Source organism: Salvia hispanica, unplaced genomic scaffold, assembly GCF_023119035.1.
Source record: "Salvia hispanica cultivar TCC Black 2014 unplaced genomic scaffold, UniMelb_Shisp_WGS_1.0 HiC_scaffold_612, whole genome shotgun sequence".
Classification (NCBI taxonomy): Eukaryota; Viridiplantae; Streptophyta; class Magnoliopsida; order Lamiales; family Lamiaceae; genus Salvia; species Salvia hispanica.
In genome coordinates, this window is record NW_025952369.1 from 1 (window position 1) to 13483 (window position 13483).

Consider the following 13483-nt stretch of genomic DNA (forward strand, 5'->3'; position numbering starts at 1 on the left):
CTTTCCCGCCCCTGGTCTGGCCCCGAAAACTTTTTCTCACGCCGTCGTTTTAAAAGTTTAAAGGATTCGAGTATGGATTTGGAGGTATTAAGTTTTGAATCAATTTGTTGGAGGGAACTTTTTTAAAGGGGGAAAATTGCACCTCTTTTTTCGCCGGAGTGTGTAAAATCGATATTTTGGGGTTCATCTTCACGATTTTGTTGTTTTTATAAAAAAACTTGAACATTTGGGAAAAATCAAAATCCGTTTTTACCATTTAAACGAATTTGTTTTTATCTCGATTTAAAATGATTTTTCAATTTTTTATTTATCGTTTTACCCTCTCAAATTTTTGTAAATCACTTGCATTTGCTCGTTGACATAATAACGTTTGTTGTTGACATGAATTATAAAAGGGAAAAAATTTTATAAAAAATGTTGTGACATGAGTTATAGTAAAAACTTTTTTTTTGAATGGAAAAACATTGTTGTTGCTAAATAATATAGGTTGTTGACATGAAAATATTTGTGGTTACATTAATTATTTTTTTGATTTTTGATGATCAAAGACATAATAAGTGTTTTTTGGTTCATATGTTGGAAAAATGAATGTTTGTTCAACGAAAAAATTGAATAAAATAGTGTGATTGGTGGTGGAGAAAGATGTGGAAATATGTTTGGAAGGTGGGGAGTTGTGGATGAGAGGGGGGGTAGGGTGAAAGGGGTTAGTTTGGGTTTGTATTTTTTGTGTATTTGTTAACCTCTGGGTTTGGGTGTTTAATATTTGAAATTTAAATTTGCGCGTTTTAATTTGATGAAATTTGTGAAATATATATAGTTTTTAATTCGATTATGTTGTAAATTTTTTGAGTTGTGTAGATAAGGTGTTTGGATATTGCCTAAAATAGTATTTTGACAAAAATTTATATAAGTTTTTGACATGAAAATGTTTATTTTTAATAATTATATAGCTCTTTAATAATAACGTTTTTTTTTGACATGAATTTTTAAATTTTGGGGTATAAATTTTATAAAAAAGGGTTTGAATAATTATATGTAAAACATTATTTTTGAAAATTATGTAAAACTTTTGCATAAATAATATCGTCTTGACAAAAAATATTTGTTTTTGAAATAGTTGTAAATAAAGTTGTTTTTCCCATTATTGGCTAAAAAAGTTTGTTGTTAAGGGGACATAAATAATGTTTGTTTTGCTTGATTTTCCCCGTTTTGATAGGAATTATAAGTTTTTTGTTGTTGTTGACTTTTAATCGGTTGTTGACTTCGATTTTCCCGATATTGACATGTGAATAGTGTGTTATTTGTTAGGTGTTGACATTTTAATCGAGTTGTTGCTTCGATTTTCCCGGTTTGTTTGTGTTGTAAGTGTTGTTTTTAGTTGTTGACATTTTAATACGTGTTGTTGCTTATATTCTGGGTATTGATTGAATTGTAAGTGTTATTTGTTAGTTGTTGACATTTTAATGAGTTGTTGACTTCGATTTTCCGTATTGATATGTGAATTATAAGTGTTATTTTTTTAATGTTGAAGATTTGAAGATTCAAGATTTAAACTTTGAATGTTGAAGATTTGAAGATTGAATGTTGAAGATTTGAAGATTTGAAGATAGAATTTAAGATTTAAGATTTAAGGAAGTTTTAAGTTTTAAGATATAATTTTAAGTTTTAAGATTTGAAGATTTGAATGTTGAAGTTTTAAATTTTGAATATAAATTTTGGAATTTTTAAGATTTGAAAAGTTTTAATTTTTGAATTTTAAGTTTTAAGATTTTTCAGAATTATAAGAGGATTTTGAAAATATTTAAACCAATTTAATAAAAAAAGACAATTATCCCCCCTTTTTGTAATGTAGTATTTGTTGACATTTTGTTAATCTTGTATTAGGGCCCCATTGATCTCTTTTTTTCAATTTATAAATAATTCCCCCTAACAAGACCCTATAAATATATATATATATATATATATATATATATATGATTTAAAATGGATCAGTCAAATGGCATAATCAGTTGGAGGGACGTTTGCACTATGCCCAAATTGTAATCTTGTACTAATAATTTGTATGCCCGCAAAAAAAACATGATCAAGACATTTGAATTTGGAGAATTGTGTTTTTGAAATATTAGTTGGATTGACAACATCGATTAGCTTCTGCTATAAACTATGGATTATAATGATTATATGAGATTTGGCATTATCTTGTTAATGATGTATGTTTATTTCAGTATGAGGCCCGTTTACTTTCATGCCTTGTATATAAATTCAAAGGGAAAAAAAAATTTAAAATTTTGACTACTTCTAATTGCTCGATAGTTATGTGAAATCTGAAAACTATGCCCAACTTGAATAGTCCGATTAACATGGATTAGCTCAAAATCTGAATGTATGATTTGTCTATCTATATTAATCAAAATGTGTACATAAATGGTTAAAAAATGCCCCGCTTAACAAGTGACTAAATCATGAACTAGCTCAAAAAATGTTTGCTATTAAAGATTAAATTTTAGTTGGATAAAATTTCAATTGGATTAGCCCAAATCAAAATAGAATCTATATATGAATTCATAGACATTTATTTGTATATATATCTATAATAAAAATAATAAATTTAGTAACGAGTTATTTACTTGTTGAATACTCCATATTTTCAAATTTGGAATGTATGGTTTTAGGGAGTATATAAATATGTTTAAACCTAATCAAAGCGTTCAGTTCGGATAGTAAAGTAGTAAATTAATAAATATAATTCGTTATATTACAAATTAAGGAGCAGATTAACATGAAAGACATAATCTTCTAACACAAATTATTATACCGTTAGTTTAAATAAGGCAAGTAAAAAAAGATCTTAAAATTTCCTTATATACATTAGTTACGGAGTAGTTTGAATAAGGTAAGTTTTTGCAGATCATTACTACTTTCCTTAAGAAACAGCGGAGAAGGGTTACATATAATCTCTTATATATAGATGTGCAGTTCAATCGATCAGAAATATCGAGAAATCAGAAATATCGAGAAATCAGAATTATGGGTGTGGTAGTAAGAAAGGTTTGGCAAAGCAATCTGGATGCCGAATTTCGTTTGATCAAAGGGTGTTTGAAGCAATTTAGGTCATCGATGGACACCAAATTCCCGGCACCATCTTCAAGCCGGAGGGGAGCGTCTCGTCTCTCTCAGCCACCCATCTTTACGCGTTGATGAAGAAAAACGTGGACGCTTTGAACATCATCCAACTCGGCCTCACCCTCGCACGCCCGCGGCAACCTCTCAACGCTCGGCACACCGGGCACATTCTACGTGTGGGAGTTCAACTTCCGCGACTTCGACTCTGACTACGACCGCTACAACCCGGGAGTCTATCGCGTTCCTCCGCGATCAGGGCATCAACTTCTCCAAGCACAAGCGTAGGGGTATCAACTCCCGATTCTTCGCTGCCTACTTCCTCAAATCCGGCCTTGGAACGGTTACCTTCCACGGGCTCTACGACTTTGGGTTCTTGATCAAGATTCTGACGAGGGGGCTGCCCAACCATCTCCCAGAGTTCATGGTGCTGCTGCGTCGCCTTTTGGGGGTCCAGGTCTACGATTTGAAGCCCATCTCACGCTCCTTTGCGCTTCACGGTGGGCTCGGAGTTTGAGTGTCGAGCGGGCTGCTGGGAAGAGCCATCACGCCGGCTCAGACAGTCTGCTCACTATGCAAGTCTTCATCCGGCTTGTGCTCAACTCCAACTACACTTCCATTTGTGTTATGCTTCACCAATTCAACTATCTTTTGTATGGACTCACCTGTTAGAATATATATGGAGTATTCATTTTGTTGTAATTTGTGATTATAAATCACCTTTTTATTTTAACGCAAATAAAAAAGGATTATTCAATTGTTATATATAGCTTCTTTTAGTATTTATTTTCGATCAACAACAACATTATATTTTCATTTTGAGTAAGATTACAATTTATTTTTAGCGAATACTAGTAGTATACTAGTTTGTTTGATAATGCATCTCTTGATGATAGCATTTGTGACAACATGAATTGGTTTGGTCCCAATCGTACCCTTTAATATGTTCTTGAATTCATTTTTGTTGGTTTCAAAGTAGTGAATGGAAATATTCAATTTTCATCAACGATTTTTTTTATGAAAAAAAAAAATGCTCAAGCCATAAACCGGCGAGCTATAAAAGGCAAGCCAAAAGCTGAGACAAAAAGAAGTTCGAAACCCCTACCTTCAAGAGTAGCGGATCCAAAACAAGCAAAAACAAGCCTAACACTAAGCATCCCAAAAAAGTAACAAATCAACCATCCATCATCGAGCCAAACCCACAACAAGTGGCACAAGAGAAGATAAAACCAACAAGAGCCAAGTATTCAACTGAAAATCAGCACAACATACCTCTTCGTGAAGCTCTTGCTCCCGCCCAGCTCAATAACTTTCAACTCATCCACTAACAACCCCGGTGCAAAGTGAAAATTCGGGCACCATCCTTTCGTTCAAGTTCCAAAACCACCTTTATTCTTTTGAAATTTTCGAACCCCCACCTTTTATTTGAGAAAATCCTATTTTTTCGGATTTAATTTAATTCTCGGGATATTTATCCAAGTTAAATCCAGAACCCAATTATTCTCTACTTCTTAATGAGAAAAAATCGACAATTTATTTATTCTAGGTGATTTTCGAAAATCACCTATTTTGGAAGGAGGAATTATTTTATTTGTTTAATTGATCCCTTATTGATTTCCTTCCATACCTAAAATTAAATATTCTAGAAATCTTACCATACCTCAAGGAGATCTTGCCATATCTTGTCTTAGTTAATATTTAAAATCCATTCCTTATTGAATACCTATATTACACGCCTATTTCCTACTTGAATGGGAGGATTTTTATTTTTATTTTGCTCCGTGATATTTTATTCTACTCCGAAAAAAAAAATATACCAAACAAAATCTTGGCTAAATACAAGCCATGATTTTCGAAAATTCATGCCTTGAACCCTAGCTCACTTTTTTTATTTCTTCTTGCCCACTCCACAATATTTGCTTTATTTAATTGTGGAGAATCAAATCTTCCCAAATATTCTTTTAATTACCTAAAGATTTTATTGAACCCTATAAATAAGAGAAATACCTTAAAACCCTTCAACCCCTTTTCCCATTTCCCGCCCCCCCCTTTTTTCCCCCTCTCTCAATTTTTTTTTTATTTTTCCCCCAAATAATTCTTCATCCTTTAAAGAATTAGAGTTAAAATTTAAAAGAATTGTTGAAAAATAAGTCTCACTTTGTTTTGGTTTGTTTTGACAAGAAAAGGTACCTACATATTTATTTCTTTTTTAACCGTTTTGGGGGGTATTCTTGAACCCTCTCATCTAGATTAATTAAAAAAGTGGGTTTAAATTATCGGGAAGTGCATGTGTGTGTTTTATGCGTGCGCGTGTGTGGTGTGTGTATTTTGGGCATAAGTTGATGAAAAATCAGGATTGAAAAGTGAATAAAACATATATGATGAATATGCCTTGTTTTGAATGTTTAAATTCCGGATCGGTGGGAAAAAGGGAAAGCTTTGGGGAAAACATGCATGATTTAAAGTTGATTTAATGTTTAAAGTGAATATTTTTTTATGTGTTTAAAAAGATGAAACTTTGGTTCGGAAAACCGGATAAAAAAAGGGGGAATCTACTTAAACCCTTTAAATCGGGGGGGCTTTATTCTTAAACTCTTTTATGTTGCAAATTTATAAAGTGGAGAGAAAAAGGGTGGTTTCCCCCTTTATGCCATGCCTTGATTATTTGTGATGATGTTGTGCGCTGATCCCCGAGTTTGAGAGTTCGCTCCTTTGGGGGCGGGGGGAACATGGAAAATGTATAAAAAAGGGTTTTCTGAGAAAGGGCCGAAAACCCTCCCAATTTAGTGTACATGGGATGGGGGCCCCGCCCTTGCTAGTCGGCGGTCTCGGGGGAAAAAGTGTGGGCCCCCTTTGGCACTATGGAAAGGTTTTTTGATTGATGGATTGTTGAGAAAGTGGGGGTTGTTTGGGGGAGTCTATGAAAATATTTTTGTGATACTCGATGATCTTTATTTTGATAATTTTAAAACTCGAAATTCCTTTTGGTAAAAGGGGGGCATAACTATTAAAATGTTTGGGAACGAGTTCCCTTTGGGGATTTCAAAATACTTTTGGGCCCCTGGGGTTTTCCTTATGCGGGTTGAATTTTCGGCAAAATGGCGGGGGTTGGGGACATTTATTAAATAAGATGGAAATTTTTTAACTTGAGTGTGGTTTTGTTTAAAAACATTTGGGTTCCTTTCTCTTGGTCGTTTAAAAAGAAACAAAAAAATTTTTGTATCTTTTGGTTATTTTGAACTTATTTCCCCTTTGAGTTAGAAAATTGAGACTTGTGGTGGTTTTTGTTCATTCATATGACTTTTTATCGTAGTTTATGGTATCTATTCTTCATTGATATTCTAGGTTAAACAATTTTTTTTATTGCTTGAATAGTTCGTTTTTAAAACCTTGGTCAAATCTCTTTAAATGAAACCCTACTCCCATGTTTTTTTTTCTTTTAAGTCCGTTTTTTTTAACGCTGGCCCCTTTATTGCTTTCCCAAAAGGGTTTATTTCATTACGTGTGTTGTACGTACCATGAAATTATGATAAATATAGGATCCTCGTTTCTGGGAAAAAACATCCAAATTTAAATATTTGGCTGGAGAGAGGGAAAAAATTTGTGGGCTTATTCGGTCATTACTAGCCATGAAAAAGGATCAAGATAATTTTGATTTAAGTAAGTGGAAGATTTGTTTGGTGTGAGCCTCCATTTTTCCCAAAATTTTGCCTCAAAATCTTCCCCCCAATTTTGTTGCATTTCTTGTAAGCTCTTTTCCTCTGTGCACTCTCCAAATCCATAAACCTCTTGACAATCCCCCCAACCCCATCCCCCTTCTTTAAATTTGTGGCATCAAACTCCCTATCCAGAAACCTCCATCCAACTTTCCAATCCTGAACAATGGCCTTGGCATCCGGGTCTGGTCCATAATGATAGGAAAAGTAAGCACCGCACGCCCGCCAGTAGTGCCTCCTTAGTCGAGTTCCATCCACAGTGCGACAAGAACCCCCGACGAAGGATGAGAGAGCACTCTCAGCTGATCACACCACTCAACCAACACGCCCTTTTCCCCACATTTTTCTGTAACCGAGCCGCCTCTCGTCTAGCCACCCACAAGAAGCTAACACCGCTCTCGTGCAACCCTGCAGCAATCTCATCCATCTGGGCTGCTGAGATATGAAAGAAGCTGCCAAGGGAGATGTACAGCACTGAGCTTGGTGGCTGGTGGTCTAGCCATCTCAAGTAGTCATCGGTGGCTGCGGCCACGCCACTGCTCGTTTTCAAATCCCTGAGCTTCGAGTATACGGCAACAGGGCCCACGGTATAGATTGCTAGTGAAGATTGGTGCTTCAGAGCATCGATAACTTGGGATTCTAGGTGGTAATAGGATGTGAAAATGAGGTGTTTTGCGTTGGAGTCTTTGGGTAATATTTGTATGAGCTTTGGCATGGATTCCTGGTCTCTTATGATTAGTGGTAGATCAGCAACACGAACTGGTGGGAGCCCCGGAATATAGTCCACAACCGCTTCTCCATTAACTGTGAAAATACATGATGTCAGTTTGTAGATTATGAGTACTTCCTCCGTCAGTCCATATGCCAAATACACAGTTTTGTTGGACACGAGTATTAAAAAATTGACTCACTTTATAAAGAAAATAGATGATAAAATTAATTGAGTCATATTTTTACATACTATTTCCGTCCTATAAAAATAGTTTACTTTTTTCACTTTGGTTATTCCTATAAAATTACTCGCTTTCTATATTTGGTTAGTTTTCTCTCATATAATATAAGTCATATTCTCCACTAACAATATTCAAATTATATTTTTCTTTCTATTTCTACTTTACCAACTTTGTACTACTCTTATGCTGTCCCAATCTATATTTTTTTTTAGAGTGGAGGGAGTATTAGTTTAGTAAAGTGTGTGTAATGAGTTGGCATAATACTGAAATTAGTATTTACTAAAAATGAAAAATATATTTTTTCTATTATTAATTGGTGGATAGTACGTAACAAAATAACAAAAGGAAAAAAATCTGTCATATCATCACCCACACTACATTCAAATAAGAAAAAGGAGACCACATTTTGTTAGACAAATCAAATCGAAACTTTCTTCTTGCTAGTCTCATTAAAGTATTAAACTAATTTCATTCTTTCATCATTCTTGCTAGTCTCATTAAAGTATTAAACTAATTTCATTCTTTCATCATTCTTGCTATAATCAATCATTTATTCATCCCCCTTTTTTTAACTCGATCTATTTTTCATGTATACTACTAGTAGGAGTATTATATTGTGAGCTTCCAAATCCATGTTTATCACTCACATAATTATATCATTATACATATATGAAATAAAATAGTTGAGCAAAAAACGAGTACTAACAATTAATCGGAAACGAATAGTTATATACGTGAGTGAAAATGTAGAAAACGAGAGAGGAAAAATGAAACCTGACAAATCAACGGGGTAGTGGCCGTTCTGAACCAGAAGGTCAAAATGGTAAAACACAGTGTAGACCGCCGCCGACATGATCCACATGTGAGCCGACGGAATATTCCGTTTGGTGGAGACTTCGTGGACCCATGACAAAAACGCATCGCCTATAATGAAATCCGGCGGCGGCAGCGATCCGCCGTCCAGAAGCTGCTCGAACGGCGCCTGCATTTTGGTGAGAACCGCTGCAACGAAGGCCTGAAGATCGTCGCCGCGCGCCTTCTCCGACGGCACCACGTTGGGGATGGCGGCAAAAGCGACGTTCGATGGCTTTTTCTCAGAGGCGAGTAAGCCGAGCCACTCCTCTGTCACCACCACGGTTATGTGGATGTTGGAGCTCTGATCGGCCATGGCTGTGCAGAGGCTGAGCGCGGGGTTGATGTGGCCGCGCCCAGGGTACGGCATCACCACCACGTGGCGATGGGATTGGCTGCTCGTGGACCCGAGACATGGTTGTGTTGTGGCTAACCTTATTGAGTGGGGGAATATATAAAGGAATTACTCTCAATATCAGATTTATATATGGAGTAGTATATATTCGTCAAAAATAATACAAATAAAATGATACTCCATAGTGTTTGTGTCCTAATTGTGTCGATTGAAAATTTTAACTTAATTATAATTATCGATTATTTGTATATTAAATGCTAAATCGGCCATGGAAAGGAAAAGCAAACACAAGTCTACAAGTTTTTCATCAATTAAGCACAGTACCGTGTTGTGATTCGTTCTCGATTTGGACTTTGTATTTGTCTTTCTATTTATTAAATTAATTTTAGGAAATTTTGTGCAGGGGAGAGGTATTCATATGGTTTCAACTTTCTACACATGCGATGACCTTTTTCTCCCACAAATACTTTTCAAATGCCTAAAACTTGACTATGCTTTGTGGAAGTTTGAATCCTGTGGATGACCCCCAAGTCATTATTACAATTATATTTATTAATCTTCGATCAGTTAAGATTTATACGTGTAATTAGAATTTAATGATTATACTTATAACTAAATATGGGTGGATAGATGTACCACACATCCGGGTGGCTGTTTTGTTTGTGGTTCATTTCATTGTCGAGTGACCGATCTATTGTAATTTGTAAATTGGTAAAATGAAATACAGTAGTATGAAATCAAACAACAATAGTAGTCACTGAAAAACACTACTTATAAATATTTCGAGCACCAATATGAGCAATAATAGTTGGACCGTTAAAATAATTGAGCGCTTACGAGCACATTTCGAGCGGTCAAGCGTGCTAGGAACATGTTTTGGCAATTGCGAGCATCCTATGAATGTGGCAGGAAATTCCCGGACACCTACTACGTGTTCACAATAAACAGAGTTCCGAGCACATTTCCATTGTAGATATATGCGATTTCCAAGCACCAAAGTGCTCGGAATATAATTTAGCGACTACGAGCAATGTGAAGCTCCTAAGAATGTGTAAGGAATTCCCAAGCACTTACTATGTGCTCATAATAAGCGAATGATTCGAACACTTTTGTGCTCGGTTGTATCCATTGTAGGTATTATGAGGTTTCCGAGCACTAAAGTGTTTGGAATATAATTTGGCGACCTGAACAATGTGCAAGAATCCTAAAAATGTGCTAGGAATTCTCGAGCACGTAATGAACGAATGATTCCAAATAAATTTAGACAATTTATTTTTGAATAAATTTATATAATAAACTCTATTCCACCGGCGTTTCCGAGCACCACTTGAATGTGCATGGAAAATTCGAGCACTTGTAAGGTGCTCGAAAAATGAAGACATTATGTCGACCCCATCTCACCCTCTCTCATTTTACTTTTTCATTTTCTCTCCAATGCGATTTCTTCAATCTCTTCCTACAATTTTTCTATCTTGCCATGTTATTTCTTCAAATCGGAAGTAGTCTCTTTGCCCGTAGCCACCCTGTCCTCGCTATCTCTTCGTTATCTAAAGGTATAATTTTATTTTTTAGTTATTTTCTCTAAATTCTTTATTAATTAATTGAAAATATTATTATATTTGTTTTGATTTATACTCCCTTCGTCCCACTTTAGGAGTCCCGGTTGGAATATTCCATAAATGGTATTAGGCCTCACATTCCACTAACTTTTTTCCCTCACTTTTTATTATAAAACTAATATATAAAAGACACCACATTCCACTATTTTTTTTCATCAATTTTCCCTTTACATTTTTAAAAACTTTTTAACTCAATTGGGACCCCAAAGGGGGACATAGGGAGTTTTAATTTATCATAGGATAGTGAAATGGATAAAATTTGGGGACGAGTGGATGTATGAGAGAAAAATATCCCCAAGAGAATTCAATCGTTTTTATTGATGGTTAGATATGTTTTAAAATTTTTTTGGTGCTCACTTCTAAATGGATGGTTCAAAATTTAGATGTCAATGTACCTTGTGATAATAATAAATTTCTTTCTCGATACACGGAAAAGCCCCTTTTGGGGAAAGGGGTTTACACTAAATTATTTGATTAGAGATTTTATTGCAATGTTAAAGCGACTCATCAATCATGTTGAATCTATGCATTTGACCATTTTTGAATCCTTACCAACATATGGTACACAATGCATGGAGAAAACAATAGGTGACGACCCTTATTATTTACATCAGTGGTGAAGCCCCCTTTGGGGGCCCCCTAGTCCCCCTCAATTTTCCTATTAAACAAATATTGACATGTATATTTGGTACCCAGTTGGTTGGAAAAAGTCTCTTGTCCAATGTTGTTCTGGGTTTGATTCCTTTAGCGATGTTTTTACCTAGTTTTTTTTTTATCTCAACTTTCTTTTCTTCTTCTTCTTCTTCAATTTTTTTATTCTTCTTTCTTTATTCAGATAATGTGAATATTTTGTTTCTCTTTACTTTTTTTTTGGAAAAAATTGATTATTTAATTTTATGTCACAAACGTCAAATTTATAAATATTAACGGAAATTTTGGGGGGATTTTAAAAAATTTAGGGTTCACCATATTTATTTAGAGACTTTTTTTATGGATGGAGATGATACTAATTGTTTAGTTCTACGGGTATCAATTTGGGAGCAAATAATTCTTGGGGGAAAAAAAGGGTGTTGTTAATCAATTAACAACGGTGACATTTCCCCTGATAGCTATCTATTTCATTTTACATTCATCTATATATTCATTAAAAAAAGGAAACTTTTTTGGGCACATTTTTTTTTTTTTTTTATAGGGATGTGCTTTTAATTTTCTTTTGATAACCACTTTTTTCCCAAAAATCCAATGACACAAACTTGACTATGTAACTCGGTAGAAGTTTGAATCTTAAAAACAATAGCAAAATTTGGGTTTTCTAGTTTGAATCTTGTGTACGTTTAAGCTTTGGAAAATCTTCAGAAATTCAGAGGAGAATTTATAAAGAATTTGGTTTTTGAGTGATAAGATATGACTTGGTTAATTATTTGATTTTGACTAGGTTTATTGATAATTTGGTTTTTAAAAATGGGTTTATTCTTTAATTATCAAATTAAATTTTAATGAAAAAAAAACATAAATATTATCACAAAAAATTTTTTTTTTTATTCCTTTATTTTATGTATTTTTGCTGATTGTAACAAAATGTTTTGTTTTTTTTAAAATTTTGATTTTAATCCTTCAATTAATTTATCATATACCACAGGGCAAAGCAAGATTTAGACGAGAACCAAGTCATTTTAACAATTATAGGATAATTTTTTAATTTTCACTCTAGGGTGTGCATTCGGTTTCGGTTCGGTTTTTTTCCCCCAAACGAACCCCGAAAAACCGTTTCTTTAAAATCAAAAAAACCGAACCGAAAAAACCAAAAAACAAAAAACCGAACTAAAAAATCGAATTAAAAAAGAAAAACCGAATTAAAAAAACGAAAAAAAATGGGGCATATATTAATATATGAGTCTCATTATCCACAAACCCACTCTTAAAGACCAACTACCAACCATACAAAATTAGGGTTTAGATCTGTTTTTATGGATGATATTCACAAATTTATAAATTATTTTCGCCCTGCTATTTTAATTCATCCAATAAATAAGTCATACTAACAGTTAAAGTTTTAAACTTCACCAAATATTACTTTTTTCCCAAGATTTTATTCTTTCCCAATGGGATTATTCTTCATTCCTTTTTTAAAATAGCCACCCCCATTCCATTCTTTCTTTTACAATATCTATCACCCCCGCTACCGGCGATATGGTGTAATAAACACATGAAATAATATAATAAATTATTTGAATGAAGATGTGACATTTAAGTCTAGGGAAAGAAGAAAAACCTTATCCAAGAAGTAATAACGTTTAATGAAGTAATAAACCCACTTGAATAAATTGCATTTTTTTAAAGTGAATAAAGTAAAAGCTATGTCAATGTTCAATGGCATATGTTGAATCATTTCAAAACCTACTTAAGCAAATAAAAAAATGTTGTAGTTTAAGGTATTACGAAATGAAGTAATAAACCTATACAATGAAGTAAAATTCTTGTAATGGGGCAAAAAATTTACATGAACATCTCATCAAAAAAACTGATCTAATGGCCTAGATTTGGTCTCTAGTTCGGGCTTTAAGAAGAGTTGACATTGATCACAACTTTAATATATATATAATAGAGAGGAAAAGTTTTTCTCTCTTCTCTCTCTTTTTTATATATATATAGGTTTGTGTTAAAATGACAACCCCCTTTTTAAAAAGACAACGTGACACCCCTTAACAACAATATTATAACCTACACAACAATATTACAAACACTACACAACAATCTATAGATTGCCGTATAAATTTTTCGGATATTTTGTTCAAAAAATTTTGTTTAAAAACCGACATTGTTCCCCCAGTTTTTTTCCACGTGGGGCCTTTTTATTGTCCCCGGTAC

At 34.0% G+C, this 13483-nt stretch overlaps 1 pseudogene; it reads right to left on the reverse strand.

Annotated features, from left to right (window-relative positions):
- Positions 1–6776: 6776 nt before the first annotated feature.
- LOC125199661 lies at positions 6777–9057 on the reverse strand (annotated as a pseudogene).
- Between the last annotated feature and the right edge of the window lie 4426 nt (positions 9058–13483).